The sequence below is a fragment of the Pundamilia nyererei genome, unplaced genomic scaffold, assembly GCF_000239375.1.
Source record: "Pundamilia nyererei isolate P.nyererei 1_Seehausen unplaced genomic scaffold, PunNye1.0 scaffold00205, whole genome shotgun sequence".
NCBI lineage: Eukaryota > Metazoa > Chordata > Actinopteri > Cichliformes > Cichlidae > Pundamilia > Pundamilia nyererei.
In genome coordinates this window covers 814,017-836,418 of record NW_005187606.1, presented here as the reverse complement: position 1 = coordinate 836,418, position 22,402 = coordinate 814,017, and the positions used below count along the sequence as shown (strand labels likewise).

Sequence of the window (22,402 nt, the reverse complement as noted above, 5' to 3'; positions counted from 1 at the left end):
ATCGTGCCATCTCTAATACTAACCCCAAGTTGCTCTTTAATGCATGCATTGCCATATAAATGTGTATGAATGTTAAAAAGAAGAAGTGCTTGTGTGAATGAGTGAAAGACACATACATAAAGTGCTTTGAGTGTTCAGCAAGTGTAGCAAAGAACTATATAAAAAAATCAGTCCATTTACCATTTCAGGGAGACTGGAGAAAACACCCATGGTGATACCAGAGGCAGGTTGCCATTTTTCTTCCGTTGATATGACAGTTGCAACTCAGGCTGACAGCCCAGGTCAAAAAAGGAAATACCACCAAGCAGAAAAGGCAGATCCAACTTTCTATTTATTTGCTAGTAAAAAGTTACCCATTAAAGTTGATCTGCATTGCTAAAAACCACATGACACTAGGTTCAGACTCTTTACCACAGAGTGTATGTGGTGTTGCGGCTCCAGTGACAGTCCACCATTCCTTTTGGCTTCCCTACAGTATTTAAATCCAGATACCTTGCAGCTGAGGGAAAATGACAGACTCTCATTTCACATCTTAGGTGGACGTCTTTTTAAAAAAAAGAACAGTTGAAAAAGTTTTTGTCTCATATGTAAAGTGCACATGTGAAGAAAATAGATAAACAGGCTAAAAAAGAAAAAAAGAAATCTACTTCACCAGCCACTGCAAAATATTCTTTTTTCTCCCCAGTCTGTGTTTCTGTCACATTAATGAGTTTTTAAAATAAACTTTTGAACACCCGCTCAAGATTACTTTCATATTTGTGCCTGTCTTTTACGTTCTATTCATTTGCTGCTGTCTTATTTCCACATATTTTTTTCCTTTTATCTCTTTACCCTCCTGTTTTCTCTCCTCCTCTTGTCTTTGCCATCTCCGTATCTTCACATCACTTTGTTCCAAGAAATGATTTTAGCAAAAAGTAAGTTTTGTTACCAGGCAACAAGGCCACTGCGTGTGGTTGCACTGCATGCTAGAGTTCTCAGCGAGCCCACATGTTTATGCATGTGTCTCTGAGAGTCATGGGTCATGAATTTTTGTTTGTTAAACTTTGAATATGTGCATAAACACTTGTCATGTATGAAGTCTGATTGTTTCTGAATCTTTAAATGCTGTGCTGCACCAATGATTTAGAGATGCAAGCTCTGTGTGTCTATGAGGGGAACACTGATAAGGTTTGTGCAACTTTAAACTGTACATCTAGTTTCCTGGTCCATGTTTTCTGCCATATATGTACTCCAAAGGTGATGGATGCTTATAAATCAAAGTTCAAAGTTTCAAATAAAGAAGTCAGCAAATGTAGACAGCTTTCACTATGAACACAGACCCCCCCCCCCCCCCCCCCCCCCCCCCCCCCCCCCCCCCCCCCCCACCTGTTGTGCGGGGTGAGGGGCAGCCAATTAGAATTTAGAAGGATGAAAGGCAAGTGGGAGCTGCCAAAGCAAGTTCTTTAAGGCAGTGGATGAATTGAGGGACTGCACTAAGACCAGCTATACGATGAATTAGGGTTATTTTGAACTGAATCACGCAGAGCTCCTCAAATATAGTCCAAAAATTTTAATTTGAAGCTGAAATGAGCATTATAGGTCTCTTTGAACTGACGTAGGAAAAAAACAACATTTCCTATTTAAGGGGAAGCTTTAGATATATCTGGAGGCATCTTTTTTTTTCCTGCGTTCTAGTATCAACCAACATTTGTGTAATTGAATGTGAATTCATTATGCTGTTCAGGATCTGCTGGATTATAGTTTCATCTTATGTAATTAGTAATATATCCAACTTGTTTCTTGACACCTGAAAGTAAATTGTACCTTGAATTGACACACTATTCCACCATTCCCCATTTGCTCTTCCTCCTGAAATGTTTACTTAGCATATATGGAAAGATTTCGATTTGAATCAACTGGTCTCATTGAAAAAGAAAGTTGATTTATCGTCCCCTTTTTCTCAGTCTTCATTTCTTTGTCTACCCTTTGTAGAGTCTTTTTTCCCACTTCATCATCCTCTGTTCGTGTCCTTTCCATATTTTGGCTGTTTTGTGCTGAGCTGCTTTCTCTCACCTCTCTACTATTACTCTTCCATCTCTCTATTCCGTGTAGCATATGGCCTGAGGTCTCCTGGCCGGCTCCCTCTGGACAGAGTCGTGCCAGTCGTATTCTGGACTCAAAGTAAACGAGTGGAATGAAAATGAAGGGGGGTGGCGGGGGGAGCTGTGGGGAAGGAGTTCAGTCACGACCGGTGAGGGGATGGGGTAAGATGAGGGTGCGGGGGACTGGAGGCAGGCAAGATTTGAGGTGAAAACCTCTTGAAGAAGGGAAACATAAGCAGAGGATAAAAGGAGGAGAGGATTTGGACAGATTGAAGGTGAGATTTTGAAAATGTAAAGAGTGGAAGTCATTAGAAAAAAAGGCATAAAGTGTGAGAGAAGAAGAGAAAAAAGAAATGAGAAAAGAGATGGAGAAGAAAGAGATTAAATGGATGACACATAGAACATAGTACGCCTGGCAGGTGAAAGACTTACAAACCGCTATATATTGTCTCTCAGTGGTTATTGATCTGCCTATCAGTCATGGTTTCACTGGGTCACTGGTTCCCATTCCATCAAACAGATCTAATCAACATCTGCAAATAGAGGTGCTTGATTCTTTCTTGAATACTCTGCCCTCACCCTCACTCAATCACATGCTCAGTTTATAATTTAAAGACACATTACTGATCAATAGTCTACACACAGGTATTCTCAAACGGCGGTGAGCTTTAATGCAATGCCATTTAACACACAAACTGCTATAAACAACCAGCAGTCTTGGTCAGGGCCGGCCCGTGGCATAGGCTGTATAGGCAAATGCTAAGGGCGCCGTCCATCAGGGGGCGCCACGCCAGTGTCACAAATGTTGAAAAAAAAAAAGTTGGTACTATTATTTCTAAATACAAAAAATAATCCCACGTTAATTAAAATGCAAAATAAAGCTTATTTAATAGAAATATTATTTGTTACAACATTACACTACACTGCTGATGTAGGGGGGCGCCACCTAAAATCTTGCCTAGGGCGCCAGATTGGTTAGGGCCGTTTCTGGTCTTGGTGACAGTTTAAAACATCCTCAGACTAAACAGTCTCATTGGTTGTGAGAAACGTGCAAATGCTTCTTCAGTAGTTTTCTTTACTGTTTGGTTCAGTTAAGTTCAGAAAAATGCATCACTCTTTGAGTATTTGGTTACAGTGTTAAACACATTAGAAAGCTCAATTTTCTGGGCTTCCATGTTGTTTCCACAGTGACAAAATCAATATACATACACAGACATACATTCATGTGAGGACTTACTTACACTCAGCATCGAATGTGTCAGTCACTGATACAGTAACAGGATGTGGGTACTGAGGGTTTTGGCACATGCCACCCTACACCATGAGTTGCTGAAGATTGTTTTTTTGTCCTTTCAAAGAAAGACCAAAGAGTCTTTCAAGAATTTTCCCAGAGAGCGTGGTTAGGACAGGAAAAGGAAACTTTATAAAATATAAATTCTCTACTATTTTTCTTCCATGACAGACAAATTCATCTAGCTGGGGCTTACTTGAAACCAACTAGCATGGTTTAATAAACTGCTCGGTGATTTTCTGTACTTTTATCATCTAAAACGTCTTTTTCTTTTCTTTTTTTTTTTACTTTTCGCCCTAAAGGATTCTGCTGTTTATTAGAAGTTATGTCTTTCACATAATACATACATCTAATTTTGCCATGAGATGTTATCTATTTTGCTTTTTTTCCACAAAGATGCCAAACAGTAAAATCTGTTTCAAATTTAGTCACTAGCAGTATCAGAGCACTTAGTACAGTAAGGCAAAAGTTTAGCTCTCATTAGAACAACACTCTGCTGTGACAGAAATAAAGATGCAGTGTTTAAACATGAGTGTAGTCTGCAGGAAAATAGTCCATACTCTGAGTGGAAAGGATCTGAGAGCCACTGTGATATTAGATGAGAAGGTATTATAGCTGCAGTAACTGCTGGATGCAACAGAGCATGATGATGGAAAAGGACTTATTCGTGTCTACGCAGTTCAACCTGTACTTAGCTTTCTGCCCTCTTGTGAATTCACTGGGTCGCTGTCAAAGGCCATTTTTTGCCCATCACTGAATCTTAGGTCCCGTTAATTACAGTGAGCAAAGCAGAGTGTTTACGAGGCCAAGGTGTAGGTTGTTCTGCTGATCTAGGCAGTGACAGATGGTGGTAGGTTAAAGAGTCAGTTTGCATCTCACAGTAGCCAGCTTGGTTTCTTTATAGACTTTTCATGTGAAAATCACTGCCATTACACTATGTGTCATGGACCAATTCACCCAGAGCACCTAGGACATCTGTTCCTACAGAGAAATACATATTTTTATCCTGAAACAAACACCTTACCTGTAAGGTTTTGGGTCAGATTAGTTTAGTTCTATTCAATTCATTTAAATTTCATTCACCTTAGTTCAGTTCAATTTATGTAGCGCTATATCATCACAGCATTTGCCTCAAGGTGTTTTATAGTGTAAGGTCTCTACAATAATAGAGAGAAAACCTGACCAATCACGTAACCCCCTGTGAGCAAGCACTTTGCGACAATGGGGAGGAAAAAAGCCCTTTAAACAGGAAGAAACAAAACACATATGTTTTGCCATTTTGCTTTTGTACAGCACCACAATGGATTTTAATTTAAATAGTCAAGATGTTATTGAAGTGCAGTCATTAACTTTTAATTAAAAGGTATGTCTGTGAAGGTTCTCAGTCATCCAGGTCATCGTAGTCAAAGGAGCTTGCAAAGAAAAGCGTCTGGACTTCTTTAAGTTGCTTGAAGACGTTTCACCTCTCATCCGAGAAGCTTCTTCAGTTCTAAGGTCAAATGGTGGAGAGTCCCAGATATAAACCTAGTGGGAGTTTCCCCCCACGGAGGGACAAAAGGACCCCCTGATGATCCTCTAATCGCCTGAGTCAAGGTGTGAAACTGGGTGTGGTTCTCCATCAGCCAGAGTTTCGGGTGTGTTCATCGTGAAACCTGGCCCCACCTTAATTAAAAGGGTTTTATATAAGTATTGAATTAACTGTTTAGGAATCAGAGCCATTTTTATACACAGTTTGCCATTTTCAGAAGCTCGTATTGCAACAGCTTTTTAAATTTAAATGACATTAAAATTAATTGTCTTGCACTTATCCAATTCAGTACAATGTGTTTTTTCCAACCAGTGGTTGAGTCGTTGCTAAGTCACTACCAGGACACTACACCAAAATCTCATTATGATCACACTGGTTGCTAGCAGGTTGCTGTGGTCACGTTTAGTTTACATGAGAGAAACTAATTTATCTGCATCTTCGTTCGATTTGCTCTCTAATCAATAGTAAAACTCTAAAAAGTGTGTTGAGAACCTAAAACGGAGACCGTATGCCTTCAGAATGAAAAATGATGCCTTACTTGTGTAATCAACAGATTTCGAAAGGCACATCATTTTTTAACTTCACTAGATGGGTCCACGTCCTCATTTTAGGTTTGACAGGGTTTTAGTAAGTAAAGGTGAATGCTTGGACATGAATTGAGCTGCGGTTTGGGGAAGGCTTCGAAGGGGACTGGCAACAGCTCCTGGGCCTGGCAGATCCCCATGAACTAAATAGAAATGAAGAAGTTAAAGAATAGAGAACGAGGAGGGAGGGAAGGGCACGTAAACGAGAATGAACAGTTTGCAGAACTGGGGGAACCTATATAGATGACAACCGGAAGGAGCGTGTTTGGAGGCGTGGTCCTGCTCCTGAAATTCCGATACATAATCTCCAAAAGAATCTGTTTCCTCAGCTTTCAGTAAGAAAACACTGGTAACAACTAGTAGGAGGAGGGGGTGCAGGTGGAATAACAAATTAAAAATAAATATAAACTAAAAATGAAATAAAACAAGTAAATAGAAAAGTGCATTAAAAGCCAGGATATTCTGCCATTCTACACCTGAAATCAAGTTAGAAAAAATAGGTTTTGAAATGTTTTAAAATGAGAGACTGGGTGGCTAAAATATGAAAAGGTAAGTTGTTCCAAAGATTAGGAGTCACCACTGAAAAGGCTCTATTGCCTCTGGTTTTAAACCTTGATCTCAGAATCTCTAGGAGGCCTCATCAGAGCCAACATATAAAGAGTTACAGTAATCAAGATAAGAGGTAATAAAAGCGTGAATTACTCTCTCAAAGTCATGTAGCGTGAACTAGGCCTTCACCTTACTGAGGAGCTTTAGTTGAAAGAAACTTGTCACTGTCAAAAGTCACACCAAGGTTCCTTGTAACTGGATGACAATAATAGACTAAAGGAGCACTGTCATACCTATCTAACAGACTGAGTTGCCAAAATAATTTTTTTTTCTCTGATACAGTTCACTAGTGCCTGGATAGAAATGCGGCTCTTGATTTGTACAGGCAAATATATCTGGAGGTCATCTTCAAATCCATAAGTGGACCCCAAAAGAAGCAAATATAAAGAGAAGAGAAAGGTCTCCAGCAGAGAATTCTGAGGTGCTCCACGACTAAGTGGGGGCACAGATGATGAATCCTGCCCTAAATGGACAGAGAAACTCCCATCTCACAGATATAAAAGATCATCAGTCTGTCACAGGGCTAACACATAGAGACAGACAACAATTCACACTCAAATGCACACCTATGGGCAATTTAGAATCATCAATTAACATAACCCCACTAACTTTGGACTGCAGAATGAAGCTGGCGTACCTGGAGAGAACCCACACAAACTCCACACAGAAATGCCCCGGCCAGGTGGTGGAACTGAACTCAGGACATTCTTGCTGTGAGGCAACAGTGCTAATCACCGCACCACCATAGCTCTAAAACCTTTGATTAAAAAAGAGAGCTTAGAAATGGGCCTAAAATTAGAAAGTCCAATTTACACTTTTTGATGAGTGGCTGTATGACCACATGTTTTAAAGCAGCTGGGGAACAACCAGATGTTAGGGATGAATGATTAGGTCAATACGTGGCTCAAGAATATTAAAAACCTCCTTGAAGAGGTGTGGTGCAATACTGTCTAGGGTTCAAGAAGACGGGTGCATATGCTGAACTATGTCAGATAAAAAGGGGAGAGATGCTTGGTCAAAGTTCTCAAAGACAACTGGGCAAGAAAGAGAAACAGCAGGATCTGGGACACAATTAGAGGGAATAGTCCGGAGAGCAGAAATCTTTTTAAATGTGAGAAACCTTTAGTAAAGTGCAGATGAGGGCACAATACAAGTAGCACTACATGGATTCATAAGAGAGTTAAGAGTGAGGTTTGTGGCTGTTATTTGAGATAAGATTTGATCAAAAATTGGGTTTTTGCAGCTTTAACAGCTCTCTGATAGGCTGCTTTTTAAAGTAGCCAATGAAACTTGAAGGTAATCCTTCTTCCATCCCCTCTCTCTGCATGGGCAATTGCGCCTTAGAGAGCGAGTGGTATCATTCAGTCATGGCTCGGTCACTGGTTTAGACTGTTAAATTCTAAAAGGAGCAACCACGTCCTGTAGGCTGCTACAAGATTAATTAAAAAGAACTATAAATTGAGCAGGGTTAAGATTTAACAAGTACAGAGTCATGAAAAGCTAATGCAAACATAGATCAGCATCTGTGTTTGCACTCGTTGAGCTGGGACGTGTGGTTTAGCAGTAAACAGTGACAGTAAACAGTAAATAAAATAGCATAATAATCTGAAATATGAGTCTCACAGAACTCGGTCAGGCATAAGTTTAAATGAAATGATAACAGTAGGTCCAGTGTGTGTCCTTTTTCATGTGTTGGACCAGACACAGACTGAGTGAGATTAAATGTTTCAATAAGATCAAGAAATTCCTTGCGCAAGAGTCCTGATATAGTCAAATATTAAAATCACCGGCAATCAGGAACTCATCATAATTCACAGTTATTCATCTCAGGAGGGCAGTAGACCAGAGCCCATTTGACTGCCATTCAAAGGTGGAGAAGGAGTTAGATGTTGACTATTGACATTGGAAACTGGATTTGAATACAGTAGTGAGCCCCCCACCTCTGCCTGCAGTCTGAGAGGAACTGAAAAACAAACAGTCAGGAGGTTCTAAGAATGGGGTGAACTCACCAGTACAAAGCCAAGTCTCTGTCAGAAATATAAAATCCAGTTCAGGAGAGGTAAAGAATTCATTTAACAGAAAAGTGTTGTTTGTTAGACCTCTAGTGTTAATAAGAGCCAAACAAACAATCCCGTTCTTACGGCTTGTTGTAGGGGTGAAACTCGGTGCCCGAAGGTTCCTATAATGCACACTGTGATGCCTGGCCCATCATAGCCTGGTAAGATACATTTCCACTGGCAAGTTAGGTAAGAAACAGCAGAAACAATAGGCTGGATGCACTCAGCGATTGCTGACTCAGAAAAAATCCACCTGAATAGCAGAAAGGACTACACCCACAGCCATATCTCAGGTAAGCCCCAGGTTCTCCACAGAACACCACCACGCTTCCTCGGCCTTCCTCTGTGTGATGACAGCAGGTCAGTGACCGGTCAGTACGCCGGTATAGACACCAGTTATTTATATTTAGTTCATCACCTAAATTATGCTTTACCCAAGTTTTGTGGGATGATCTGATATCAAAAAGTGTTTGGTGCTGATATGAGCTATAAGTAGGGATGGGTATCATTTAGGTTTTATCCGATACCAATACCAAACTGGTACTTTTGAAACGGTGCCGGTGCTTAACTCGAACCGGTGCTTAAAGAATAGAGAACACAAAATTGGTCCAAAAACCTCTCATGTTCAGCTGTTTTTTTGTAAAAAGATCACAATGTTAGTCTTTTCTGCAGCTATAGGGGATTTATGGTATCACTCTTGGCTGGAAGCAGTGCTTAAACAATGGAAAAAAACACAAACTTTGTCCAAAAACCTCTCATGTTTAGCTGTTTTCCATTTTTTCTTTGGTCATTTTAGCTTTTTTGCCAGGGTGAAGGGAGTATCTGCCATCAAACAAGAAGATAGCCGCATGTAACTACGACGTGTTTGCTAGTTCACCTTACGTGCATTAATTTACTAACGTGGTTAGCCTACTCAACGTAAATTACACACGAACAACATTAAGCTACTGACCCAGAGAAGAACGGCTGCTGCTGCCATCATCATCCGTCATCATTTCTGCTACACTGGCGGGGCTAGGGGCCAGGACTCTCCTCTTCGGGTTTTTGGGGGATGTTGCTAACTCTGGGTCTGATAACAGGCACCACACCCGCAGTAGATGTGAGCGGTGTGAGGTCTCGCAGCAAGCTATCAAATACGGTGCATTTCTCGGCTTTTAACAAAATGCTATACGTCGCCAGGTGTTTCATCAGATTCGAGGAGTTACCTCCTTTGCACAGTATCACCTTAAAGCACTTGTTACAGGCTGCTGAGTTTGCATCTTTTGCTGTGAAGTACAGCCAGAATTTGACCACTTCGCCTTGGGCATTTTTAATCTGTAGCTCTGCTCTAAAAGAACGTACTACCTGGGCCCGCCTACTACGCTTGCAAAGGTAAAATGATTGGCTAGAATCCAAAGTGTATGACATCTCAGGAAAAAAAAGCACCGAAATAAAGCACTGAAATGTGCGCTGCTTTTCGGTCTGGTTACTACCGTTTATGTGAGAACCGGTGCGGATACCGGTACCCATCCCTACCTATAAGAGCTGTTGTCTTGGCAACAAACACAAAATAAAACAATAGCAAACAACAATCTGATCAGGCCTGATAGGTGGCTAGCCGCACACACTGGCGCCATCTTCCTGCCAACATAAAATGAAGATTATGAGTCATCAAAATGAGTCACCGGAGCTAGTTTCTCCTCTTTAAGCTAATCTTCTTTCATCTAAGAAAAAGTGTAAAAAATTAGACTCTGACAAAGAAGGAGGAGAGAGATGAGGAGAAAGGAGATTTAGGCTCAGATCAAGAGAGTGGCAACACAGCAGTGTTTATTTATACGCTTGGTACAGCATGTTTTGCTCCATTTATGCTTCAGATACAAATGATCCTAATGCTCCTCAGTCAAAATGAGATCAAAGAGCCATGGAGCTATAAAAGAAGGTGGGTGGGGGGACAGTAATATTTAAGAGGGTAGATGAGAAAATCGATCCCCAAGACAAGAAATTTTTCCATATTTATATTTGTTTAATTTCTCTATCAGTCTTCCCAAATTTAAAAACATTCTCTTCTCGCATGAGTCTATAACATAGATTCTTCCCCTGCTATGTCTATATAGCACAGCTGAATTAAGAATCCCCTAAAAATCCCCTTATAGAAAAGTGCACTGAGGATTTACTGTTAAAGGATACACACAGAAACTACAAAAGAGCCAGTTCATTATTTCCTTATTTTAATCGATTGTGTGCTTCAGGAGAAACCTTTCATCAAACATTAGATTCAGTAAAGCAACCTGAATTGAGTCAAATTGAATTGACGCAAAGTGGTAGAGAAAGAGAGCCACAGAGTGAGGCAAGGGGGGGACGCAGGGGCAGTAAGAGCCGGGGGGGGAACCCAAAACATCCAAGATGGTGGATATGAGAGAGAGAGGTGGAGGGAGTAAATTGGCGAGAGAGAGAAATGTGAGGAGAAAGGTGATAAAAGCTCAGCGGGACAAGATGCTTAATGAGAGAACAATGAGTGAGAGACATTGAGAAGCGCGTGGCATAGGGAGCTGACGGCAGAGGTATAGGTGGAGAGAGAGAGAGAGGGACGCTTTGTCAGATATGATCAAAAGAATCTTTATGTGCAACATTTGAAGGCAGCCTCATGCGGCAAGACACAAAATCCCTCACAGTAAGGGCAGTAAACGAAATGGAGGGAATGTGGAGAATTTTAAGACACTGCTCCTTGCTTAGTCTGTCTCTGTGATTGTTGCCTTCTAATCTCTGTCACTCATCTCAATCGCCTTCTGTCTCCTCTTTGGTCTCTCTGGTTTTCTTTTTATGTCACCATCTTCCCCCATCTCTGTCTCAGTAGATCGTTGTTTTTCCTCCATTTGTAGCCAGCCAACCTGCACTCTCTCTCACTCTCTGCTTCGCGCCGCGGGAGGGTAGAAATTAATTCCCACTCCCATTAGAAAAACAAGCGTTTTGGATGGCAATCAAGATAGCAACCTGGAGCTGAAGCAAGCTATCAAGGCAAAATCTTGATTGTTCACTGAGCACTTAGGAAGCAGGAGAGTGTTTGAAAATAGAGACGAGGCGCACCCAAACTTCTTATCTTGTTTTCGTGTGAAAAATGGAAGGAAGCATCCACATGTGACGTGAGTTCGGAATTACAGGGACAGAATCGGAATGGGACAAATTACACAGACAGGTGATAAGGCGGCATGCTGATACTGAAATGATTCAAGCCATGTCGGACTCATGAAAAAAGGAGCCCAAAGGTATCAGAAAGTTTATCTTGGTCCAAAAAAAAGACTTCACTGCTTGATCCTCTACCTGAACAGAGTTTACAGCGTCACTGGTTTGTGGCACTGTGGTTGCAAAGAAGTCCTCATATTGTAACCAATAACATATTGTTTGTTTGTCCTTACAGAGCCTCTGACGCTTTTACAGTGCTTTAGTGTAGATAAAAAAAGATAAGAGTTAAGGTTATAGAATGATCATGGTTAAAGAAGAAAACTATATAAGGACTTAACAGGTATAAACAGGATCAACATAGCTGCCATGATCTCACCCACTATCTGAGATGACCACCCTCATTCTTCAATATTGCCAGATCTCTCTTAGACAAGCTTTGTTGTACCTTCTTTAAGTAGTCGTTAGAAATAGTTCTCGAGGCTTCCTGACAGACATTGAAGCGTGTCTTTGCATGTTGGATGTGTCTTCATGCATTCCCTGTCAAGATGTTTTTCAATATTCTTCTATGCTGAGTTCAGGGCTCTGTGAAGCCCATTGTGTGGTTCTGTGTAAGGATGTTTTACTGCACTGGCAGTGTGTTTGGGATCCAGCGGAAAATGAGGGCACTGGCAATCAGACACTTTCCAGATAGTGGTTTAAAAACTGACTGTATTTACTCTTTCTCTTTATTTATTTAATTATTTATTTATTTTTTGCATCTCTGAGGTCCTGTGACACATCTTTGCTGGTGTTTTCTTATTTCTTAAGGACATGATTTTCAGATACTGCTCAGCTGCAGTCCAAAACTCTTTACGCCTGCCTTTTATTTTCCCCTCAATTTGTCTTTTGTTTTGTTTTTTAAGCTACACTGCGGTCTGTGGTTGTCAAACTGTGATCTTTGGCATTTTCATATAGCTTCAACTAAAGAAATGTTTTTGTGGCAGCTTGCTGATAATGAATTATCCATAGATACAATTTAAAACTGGTTCTTTGATATATTGTCTTTAATGACTAGACACAACACTGGTTCATCCCTTAAGTTAGGTGCCTTTTTTATGCTTGAATGATTCATAGGTCCATGTTAAGTGGTTTAACAAACAAAAATATTCCTCTGAAAATGATCAAACAAAAGTACTGGACTGAAAACGAATAAAAAAAGCAGCCAATGTTCAAAGAAAACCGTTGAAAGAGATCTATTGCTCCTGGCAAATTAAAATAATTATAAAAGAAAGCCTGACTTCTTGGAATAAAATCTAAAGAAAAGAGGTGGACTTTCTGCATAGCACTGTAAAGCAATGACTACTGATCCATGTTTCTCTTTATCAGAATTCTTAAACAATTTTTAAAAAACAATTTCAGCAGAGGTCAAGGATTAGTGCGCTCGTTATTCATTTATTTATTTATTTATTTTCTCTGCAACTTTTTATGACCTTGGCCAGGTCAGCAGCTTCAATGGCCTGATAAACTGAGCATAATTTGTCCGAATTTCAGGAGCAGACGCAAACCTCACACACTACACGGGTTTGTTTTGTTTTGTTTCGTAGACTGAAACGTATCAGCACTGTGTCAAGGTGTTTTTGTCAATGGCAACCATTAAAGCAAGGCCTGTAAACAAAGGTCACATGGATTTAAGTCACTCATTTACTGAGCTGGGGTTTGTTAACCTGTCATTCTGCCGGCTTTGACCTTTTCAGAGTGAGAGGGAATCAAACTCAATCTGATTCCACATCTTGTAACCCACGCTAAGCATGATTGACTTACAAGCACACGTTTCAGGATGTAGAAACCAGCTAAGGAGGAGGAAACAGATGGAAATCAGCAACAGTTCAGATTTTAGTTCACCCTCAGCCATACTTACTGTTTGGGGACTTGCAAGCATGAAGATTTTTTTTGCAATCTGATATCATGCTTCATTTCTTTTTAATCAAAAATGTCTTATATTTGTTACCTTGTTGCATTTTCTAAGAAACCTAGAACTGAATTTGAAGTACTGTTTCGAGACATTGTCCTCATCGGCCTAGATGTGTAATGAAGGGAAAAGGGGTGGAAGAATTTGTCAAAACCTCAATCACTATATAGTGATTAGTATGATATTGACTACATAGGGTTAAATATTTCTTATCAAAAAATGGAGGAGGCTTGTATCTGCAGTTCAATGGAGGAAAGGAAAACAGTTTGTCATTCTTTTTCACATAATGCCCCGAGGTTTGCCAGCTGATATTCAACCAGTGGCCAGTTGGGCAGTGATCCAAAGTACAGTAATAAAGGTGCTCAGTTCAACAACTTCTACTCTCCTGTCCAAATCGCACTCCTTTCCGAACTAATTGTTGGTGAAACTTAAATTAAAAATAGATAAATTAGAGTTTGTCCAGACTTTTCCTCAGAAGGAGAAACAAAATCTGTGTATCATAATTCAGTTATATATCACTCATAAAATGTGAAATTGATTTGCTTTTATGCAGATCTTTCAGTGTTAATTGGGCTGTGGTGTAAAGAGAAAGTTGGAGTGTGACTAATGCGAGTTTTAGAACTTGTAGTCTTAAAGTCATTTCTCTCGCCAGCCTTTTCAGCTGCCTCCTCAGATAACCCCGACAGAAGATTGCCCGACAGTCAACCATCCATCTTTGTTCTGTACATCTGCACTCTTCCCTTCCTCTCCCCTCCCCTCCCATCAATAAAGAAGGCAGAAAACGTACATCACTCCGGACTGTGTGAACATAAAACCTAAACCAAAGTAAAGCCAAACCTTTAAGTTCTTGGTGTTTTTTGTATGTGCTCAGTCCCTCGGTATTTATGGCCAAATCAAAGAAGCAGTTACTCAGCTCTGCTTGGAATGTATTTAATCTCCCACTTCACCATTTATTACTGTCTCTGCAGGTGCTTCTTTCTTGGGTTACTGGCTGAGGTGTTATACCCAGGTGCACGTGTGCAGGTAAGCTCTTCTCCATACATGAGACACATCCCTCGCTTGCATGCTTTGTCATGCAGATCATGCAGATCAGGATCGTCCACTAATTGGAAGGTTGGTGGTTCAGTCCCTGTCAAAGTATCCTTGGATAAGATGCTGAACCCCAGTTTGTTCTGTGATGCATCCACTGGAGTATGAATGTTAAATAGAAAGCACTTAAGTATAGAAAAAAAGTGCTTGTGTGAATGAGGCATGTTGTATGAATCACTTTGAATGTTTAAATAGAAAAGCATTATATAAGAACCAGTTCATTTACCTCTCTTTTTGTTACTGAATTTTTTGATGAAGTGGTGATGAAACTTCTGTTAAACAAAAAGCTAAAAAAAGCTAAATTCTAACTATTTTTATTATTAAAATGTTAACAACCTTGACCTGCTGCCAATCATTATACCAATGATTGTGAGAAATGCTTCTGAATTAAGTTTAGCAGAAGATGATACGATGGTACAGCTTTAACATCTTTGGCAGCCAGACCAACAGCAGCTCCTTTCGCCAGTGGTTAGTTTGAAATATAGCGATGCTTCATTGATATTGAGTATTATGTCACACAGCAAACAAATAATCCAGTGAGCTAACCAGGGCAGTATGCAGATGTGTATATCTGAAAACCACAACAAGTATCGATATGCCAGATTCCAACAATATATTTCTATGATGTGTTCAACAATTTCTTGCTTTGATGTATAGTTTGGAGACAGAAGGTGGAGATGGAGGTGGAGTTAAAATGCTAATATTTTTACTGGGAGTGACCAGGTGGGGCAGGATTGGAAATGAGTACATAGACGGTACAGCTTGTGTTGGTGTGACAGAAGAGGATGCTAGGGTTAGGGGGAGATGGAGACAGATGATCTGCTGTGGCAAACCCTAAAGGAAACCACTGAAAGAAGTTCAGCAGTGAAAAATCATCTATAGAACACAAACAAGAAGCATCAAGGGAGATGACTTTATCAAACCAGACCGCAGCAGTGAACAACAATGAAAATCAAGCAATTCGCCAGCTAGCTTGGAAATAACTTATTCCTGAATTAACCAACTGTATCTGACCTGAACTGATATACAGATAAGGGCTATGTGGTGATGCTGTGGGGAATTAGAAGCTGCTAATATCTAGCCCTTAAATTGGGACTCAGGTAGCGATGTGTGTAAGTATTTAAAGTAAATCTGGTGAAACTATTAAGCATCATTAACCTTTTGTTTGTATCGAGAAACGCCACTCTACACATACCACATTTCCACTGCCTGTTCAGCTGTGCGGTATTCATTTTTGATTAAATAAAATTGTAGCACAGAAGATGAATCATTTTGATGACATCATGATTCTCATTCAATTATTACCGCACACAAGGACTACATAGAGACTTTGATTTAAAAAAAAAATCTGCTGGCCGAATTCATATGAATGAATACGCTGGCTTCCTGATTGTTAATGTTTAGGCATGCTAGATATGAAAGTGTGAAAGAAAATCAGCTGAATTTATATTTCTGCCATGTCCACATAAGTTTTGCTAAAATAGCAGCAGCTTCATGCTGCTATCACTATGTTCATTACATCACCAATGGCTTTAGTAAATGGGTGCATTTAGACTCAACCTCAAAAATCTTAAGGTCGTGACTTAAAATTTGTTTGATCCATCCAGTCTGTCTTTTACAGCATTGTCACCTTTTTTCAGTATCTAGTGAAGGTTTGGCCTCTAAAAGACCCCCAAATCATTTTACAAGCCCCATTCTACTTTCCTTTGTTCTGTTTTCTTTCTCCACTCTCTTGCTTGCTTCCTCTATTTTGTCATGAATGACATAACTATATGGCAGGAAATTGAACAAGGCCAATTTAAGTGTTATATATTTTTGTCCACATGTGTGTTGTCATCAAAGAAGAGAGAAAAACTAAAACGAAATGGCCCCACTTCAAAATTGTTGGTTCAAAATAATCTTGCACAAATCTCAAGTTCAGTTTTGAAGTTCAGTTATATATATCTCTTCTAAAGGATTATTATTATTTTATGGTTATTTTAGAACCTAGTTGTTTCTCACTGACCCACTACTTTAAGTAATTTTATTCACTCTGCCTTTATTGAAGTTGCCGTGGGAACGCTAATGAAAAAAGGATATTTTTAGTCTTGGAAAAAAAACATTTTAGACAGTTTTTAGAAACATTAGAAAAGTATGGTGGTCAAATAGATTGTGTATATGATTGGTGTTATTGTCAAGTTGCAGAAGTTGTCAACTTTAGGTCCAAAAACTTGCCCGTCTGATGACATTGTGTCAAAGATAATCTAAACAGCTGAAAGACATCTAAAACATCTGTACAGTCCTGTACGTGTAAAGTAAGTGCTGTTACTGCCTGAAGCACATATCAAGGAAATGTCAAGCTCAGTTTATGCCAGTGGTGGATCAGGGTTGGACAGTTTCCACACAGAGGATGTGACATGACTCGCTCAGAGTATTTGATGTGTAGCATGGGAATTAAAGCAAACAACAGGTGGAAGTCAGGAGATGTGATGGAGACTGATGGTTTTTAAATGTGTAGGGAAATGAAAAGGGCATTGATAGAGATGGAAAAGACTGATGAAAAGGTGAAGATGGGGAAGATATGAGCTATCAAAAAGCCAACAGACCTTGGCTCATATGAAACCAACCGCTATCAGGAAAAAAATAAATAAAACTGCCAAAGAGCGAAATGAGAAAGTAGCAGGCCGAGGTCAAACTTTCAAATGAAGATATATGAGAATATTATTTAAAAGGAAATTCCAATTTAAGTTTAACTTATCTAGGGTTTTTATTTTAATCTTCCATATTATTACACGGTCCTGGGTTCATGCAAAAAAATAATGTATGAATAGAATTTGCAATGTACAGTAGAGCAGAAAATCTCAAGATGAGTGCAAACTAATGGAGAAGGTAAACTGTAGGCAAATAAGCAGTGAAGATTTATAGCTAGTACATTTTTACAATGCAGCTCAAACTGCCTTGTATTAATTATATACTGAGTAATAAAGAGCCAATTTGTACAAATTGACTGTTCCAAACAAAAAGGCTTTAGCCAGTTTTAACACTGAAGCATTAAGTGCTTTGCCTCCAATTAGTGAATTTTCTCTTGAAGAGCTTAAAAGCTAAAATAGAACCCTTCTCAGTTAAGAACATGGTAGCTTTAGATTTGTAGCTGGGTTAGCTTCAAGTCCTGCATATAATAGAAAAATCCATCATTATCCATGTCCTTTAAAACAGAAAAGTCCACTAAAGGAAAAAAAAAACCTAAAAAATAATGGTTTTATATAACTATTTTATGCATAATATAACTACATTACTAATCACTTTTACCAGCTGCTATAATCTCATGGAGTAAAAAATACTACGGTGTAACTGTCTGTCCTTTACCCCTTCACCAAGTTGGAGAGAATTTATACACAATATAGAGTTTAATGTTTCAACCACGTGTAGGGGAAAAGGAAGCAAAGACGGAGATTAAAGAAAGGGGACTAGGAAGAAGATGCAGCAAAACGAGGACACAAGACGAGATAAGTCAAGGAAGAGGAGAGCTGTGAAAGATTTGTGGCCACAATGAGGTGTGAAGCTAGACTACAGGAGGAAGAAGGGTGAGGCGGAGAGAGGCTGGGGATGACTTAAAGGAGCTAGATGTGGAGAACAAATGCAAGGGACCTAGAGAGCGAGGCACAGAGGATAAATGCATGAAGGAGAGCAAGAACTGAGGAGGACAGAAGAGATTGAAGCCAAAATCTGCTAAAAATAAGTATTTTTCTGTCCTAGCGGGGAAGTTGTACAAAATGAAATAACTTAGGCATATTAACAGTGTATTTACACCTACAGCTGGAGGGAAGATAAAATGTTTTAAAGGCTCATGTTGTGCGGGGACACTGATTAGATTCTTCAGCCTACTTCAAATTGACTTAATGAGACTAACTTTCCCCAAACTGATTTTTCCTCACACACTCTCAGATATTTTGTGGTCTTATTGTAATTATCTGCTTATATCCTGTCATCAGTGGCATCCATCATAGCTTTGGTTTAATGAATTTCAAAGCTTTCAGTCATATTTTTAAATAAGATTACTGAGCCCAAGAAACATAAGCAAACACAGATATTTTCATAATAATAGTGTTGATGGCTGTATCCAGAATGTTAGATTAGATTAGATGTTGTTTATATGCTACTACTAAATATTCCACAGTCAGCTGTTAGTGGTATGATAACAAAGTGGAAGTTTTTGGGAATGACAGCAACTCAGCCAGGAATTGGTAGGCCATGGAAAATCATGGAGCAGCAGATCAGCGGATGTTGAGGGCCATAGTACGCAGAAGTCGCCAACTTTCTGCAAAGTATATCACCACAGACCTCCGAGCTTCATGTGGCCTTCAGATTACCTCAACAACTGTGTGTAGAGAGCTTCGTGTAATGTGTTTCTATGGATGAGCAGCTGCATCCAAGCTTTACATCACCAAGTGCAATGTAGTTCTATAGAGCAACTGGACCTCTAGAGCAGTGACATGTTCTCCATCTGGCAATCTGACAGATGTGTCTGAGTTTGGCAGTTGCCTTAGAATGATATTTGTCTGATTTTAAAGTTTTGTGGATGGGGGGGATTATGGTCAGGCTTGGTGCCATAGTTCCAGTGAAAGGAACTCTTAATGCTTCAGGATACCAGGACATTTCGGACAAATCCTGCTACCAACATGGTGGGAACAGTTTGGGCTCCTTCATGTTCCAACATGACTGCACACCAGTGCACAAAGCACGGTCCATGAATAAGTGAGTTTGGTGTGGAAGAACCTGACTGGCCTGTGCAGAGTCCGGACCTCAACCTGATAGAACACCTTTGGGATGAATTAGAGCTTAGACTCATCCAACATCAGTGTCTGACCTCACAAATGTACTTCATGAAGAATGGTCAAAAAATCCGATAAATACTCCTAAACCTTGAGGAAAGCCTTTGCAGAAGAAAGGAAATTGCTATAGCTGCAAAAGGTTGTCCAACATCACATTAAACCCTATTTTATACTCATTTTCTTAACAATTGTTAGTGCTATTTACATACAGTGCTGCAGATGCACATAATGACCTGTGAACTGATGCACTTTATAGGCTCTTGCTTGAGGTCCAACCATTTCTTTCTCTTTTTTTGTGTCTTTTTTATCCGTTTTGTTCTGAACTTGTAAAGTTTATGGCTTCTGTTCATTTTAACCTGAATTAGTTATTGCCTGGATTCATTTCTTAGGACCAGAACTAAAAAAATCACCAAATTAAAAATAAAGAAATACCGTCCTTTTCTTGAATTCTTTGGAAAAAAGAGACAATGACAAATCTTACCTCTTCTCTGCTGCTGCCATGTGTAATAACTTGAGGTGCAAAGAGTTATTTTTATATGCAAATTGGGAACTTTCTCAGTTTCTACATCCAATTATGGTGATATGATAGGAGTGGAACTGAGTCTCATATATGCATATTGGTCTCACATATAAGAATTTCCCAATGACTTATAAAAGTCTTTGGGAAATGAAAAAGGACCACTTATATTCATGACTTTCTAAATGTTGTTAAAGACATTTGTGCATGTCTTAGCAACTTTTAAACAGTTGACATGGTTTGTAAAATGTAAACATGTATTTTATTCACAATGTAACAGAAAAGACATCAAATATTTAAAAACAAGAAAATGTAGGGAAAAGCTAAATTTCAATATGAAGACAGCAACATGTTAGACAGGGAGAGTTTCTCAGGGGTAAAGATGGGTGAATGAGATTTGAGTCATGAGATTTGCAAATCATGGCACTTTTTATTTACATTTTATACAACGTCCCAACATTTTGCAATTCGGTTTGAATTTTAAACAAACCCAGTGTTCGTGGCAGTGGTGCTGGTGCACAGCAAACCTTTAGACGGTTGCTTATTGTACCTGTGAAATGGGTTTGATATGTGGATAGTACTTGCTTTGATCTCCTATTATCTTTGCAATGCTAAAGAGAGATTTTATCTGTTACAGTGAGATTAAGTTCTTTTCTGCTACAGTCCCTATTATTTAAATGTATAAATTATTTATTCTAAAAGTTCTCCTCCATCATTATTTGTATTAGGATTCATATTTGAAGTACATTGTACACAGCTTACTTTAATGACCCAGTGGTCTACCCCCACAGAAGTTTGTACTTTTTTGACTTCCTACTGTGTGGGTGTGCACAGACTCTCATCTTTCCCTCATATCCTTTGGCATAAGGTTTAAAGGGGACATGAAACGCTATACATATAAAGGCTGATTTACACCATGGGGCCCTCTTCTCAGAAACGGACATAACTTTGTCTGTGTAGCTGGATTTAAGAAATAAATGCTTAAAGTTTTAAAAGCATGTTTAATGCCATTGACGTCATGTGGTTGGTTGGTTGCGGCTAATAGACTTGCATTATTTTATTTTAGCTAATTAATGACAGAATCGATAATTCAGAGGAAGATAACAACCAATTTAAGGGGATTACTTTTGTGCTGTCTCCGACTGCAACCATTAGTTTTATGTTAAGAAACTGAAGTTTGCTGTCCACTATCACTGTTTGTTTCCGTAGCAGTAAGTGGCTGTTCGCTGTTTGCAAAGCTGGACTCAAACAGGAAAATCCAGCTGTTAGCTGTAGTGTTCCTTTTTTAAAGCACTTTATAAATGAGGACTGAATGAAAGAGAGCTTGTTTGAGTCACCAGACTGACAAACTGGAGTCCACACTCCAGCTTTTTCCTCACCAGGCCAGGTACTGAGCTGCGCAATCAGTTGGGTATCACAACAAAAACCTACATTTCTTACCGAAGATGAATGGGAATCCTACCACGATCAGCATGTCCTTCCAAAAAATTGACTTTCCTTCCCTGCAAACGTGCTGATAGGATTACCAATCATACTTCGGTAAGAAGCTTAGTTGTCTTTGTGGTGTGATGTGAGTGGGCTGTTTTGTTGTAAACTGTCTGGATTTGCTTGGAAAGGCAAAGATTATTTTATTGCATAAAATAGCACTGATAGCATCAGCTGATTTCCCCTCTCAGTACACTTGGCCAGAGGAGGAAAATCAGTTTCTGTAGGTCTGGCGAATAATCTGTCACCTGACTCAAACAGTGCTTAAAAAACCCAAACATTATGGCTAACAGCTGGAATTTCCAGTTTGAGTGCTGCTAACCAAACAGCAAACAGCCAATTACTGCTAAAGAGCCAGAGATTAAAAGTGGACAGCATATTCCTCATTTCTTAAAATAAAACTGGGGAAACGTAAATCTGATCTTCCTATTAGTCCCCACCACCACTAGTTAGCTAACATAAACTAATGTAAGTCTTTTAGCTGCAACCAACCAACCACATGATGACACGTTCCATACTGATAGTGTGTGACACTAAACATTTTTCTTTAAGCACTTATTTCATTGTTGCAGTGTTACATCCAGGGGCGATTCTAGGATCAGAGCTTTGGGGGTGCTGAGCACCCAGAGAGCTGCCCAGCCAGCCAAGATACACTTTACTTGTCACAATGAGACTAGGGGTGGGTTTCGATGATCGATTTATCGATTATATTTATCGATTCCGATGTTTCGCGCTTTGTGTTCACGCCCTTTTTGCGCTGATTCTAAAGTGGTTAGTTTGATCTCTCTCCAAACAATACTGACCGAACCAGCAGCAAAAGAAGATCCCATCTACACTTCACAAAAACATCGGCATGAATTCCCTCTGACTTTTGCCGTTTTGCTTCCACCACACTTCATGCACAGCTTTTCTTTCGTTTTTGATGTACTGCAGAATATTTTTATAAAATCCCGGGCCAGGAAAATCACCTTCATGTTTTTCTGTGTTTTATCTTTAGCTACTTTGACACAAAGGCATCTGCTGTGATGATTACACCTTTGATAAAGTCTTGCAAGTGTCAGCTTCCTTTTTATAGATACAAAAATATGTAAATGTACTGATCTGAATTATAATATTCCTGACTGTCTGAGGCAAAATTTCCCAGAGTTAAATCGAATTGAATCGAATCGAATTGTGGATCGAATCGATTCGGGACCTTGTGAATCGGAATCGAATCGATTCTAGAAAACATTGACGATACCCA

At 39.5% G+C, this 22,402-nt stretch overlaps 1 protein-coding gene across 2 annotated transcripts in view; it reads left to right on the top strand.

Moving 5' to 3' along the window:
• LOC102199034 (protein phosphatase 1 regulatory subunit 29-like) overlaps positions 1–22,402 on the top strand; it is a 196,292-nt gene that overhangs the window by 50,648 nt on the left and 123,242 nt on the right. The window contains exon 2 of one of the 2 annotated variants that reach the window (XM_005747815.1): positions 14,226–14,280. The exons of the other annotated variant lie outside the window; for it this stretch is intronic. The gene's annotated coding sequence lies outside the window, so the exon portion shown is untranslated. The remainder of the gene's footprint in view (positions 1–14,225; positions 14,281–22,402) is intronic. 2 annotated transcript variants of the gene reach the window in all.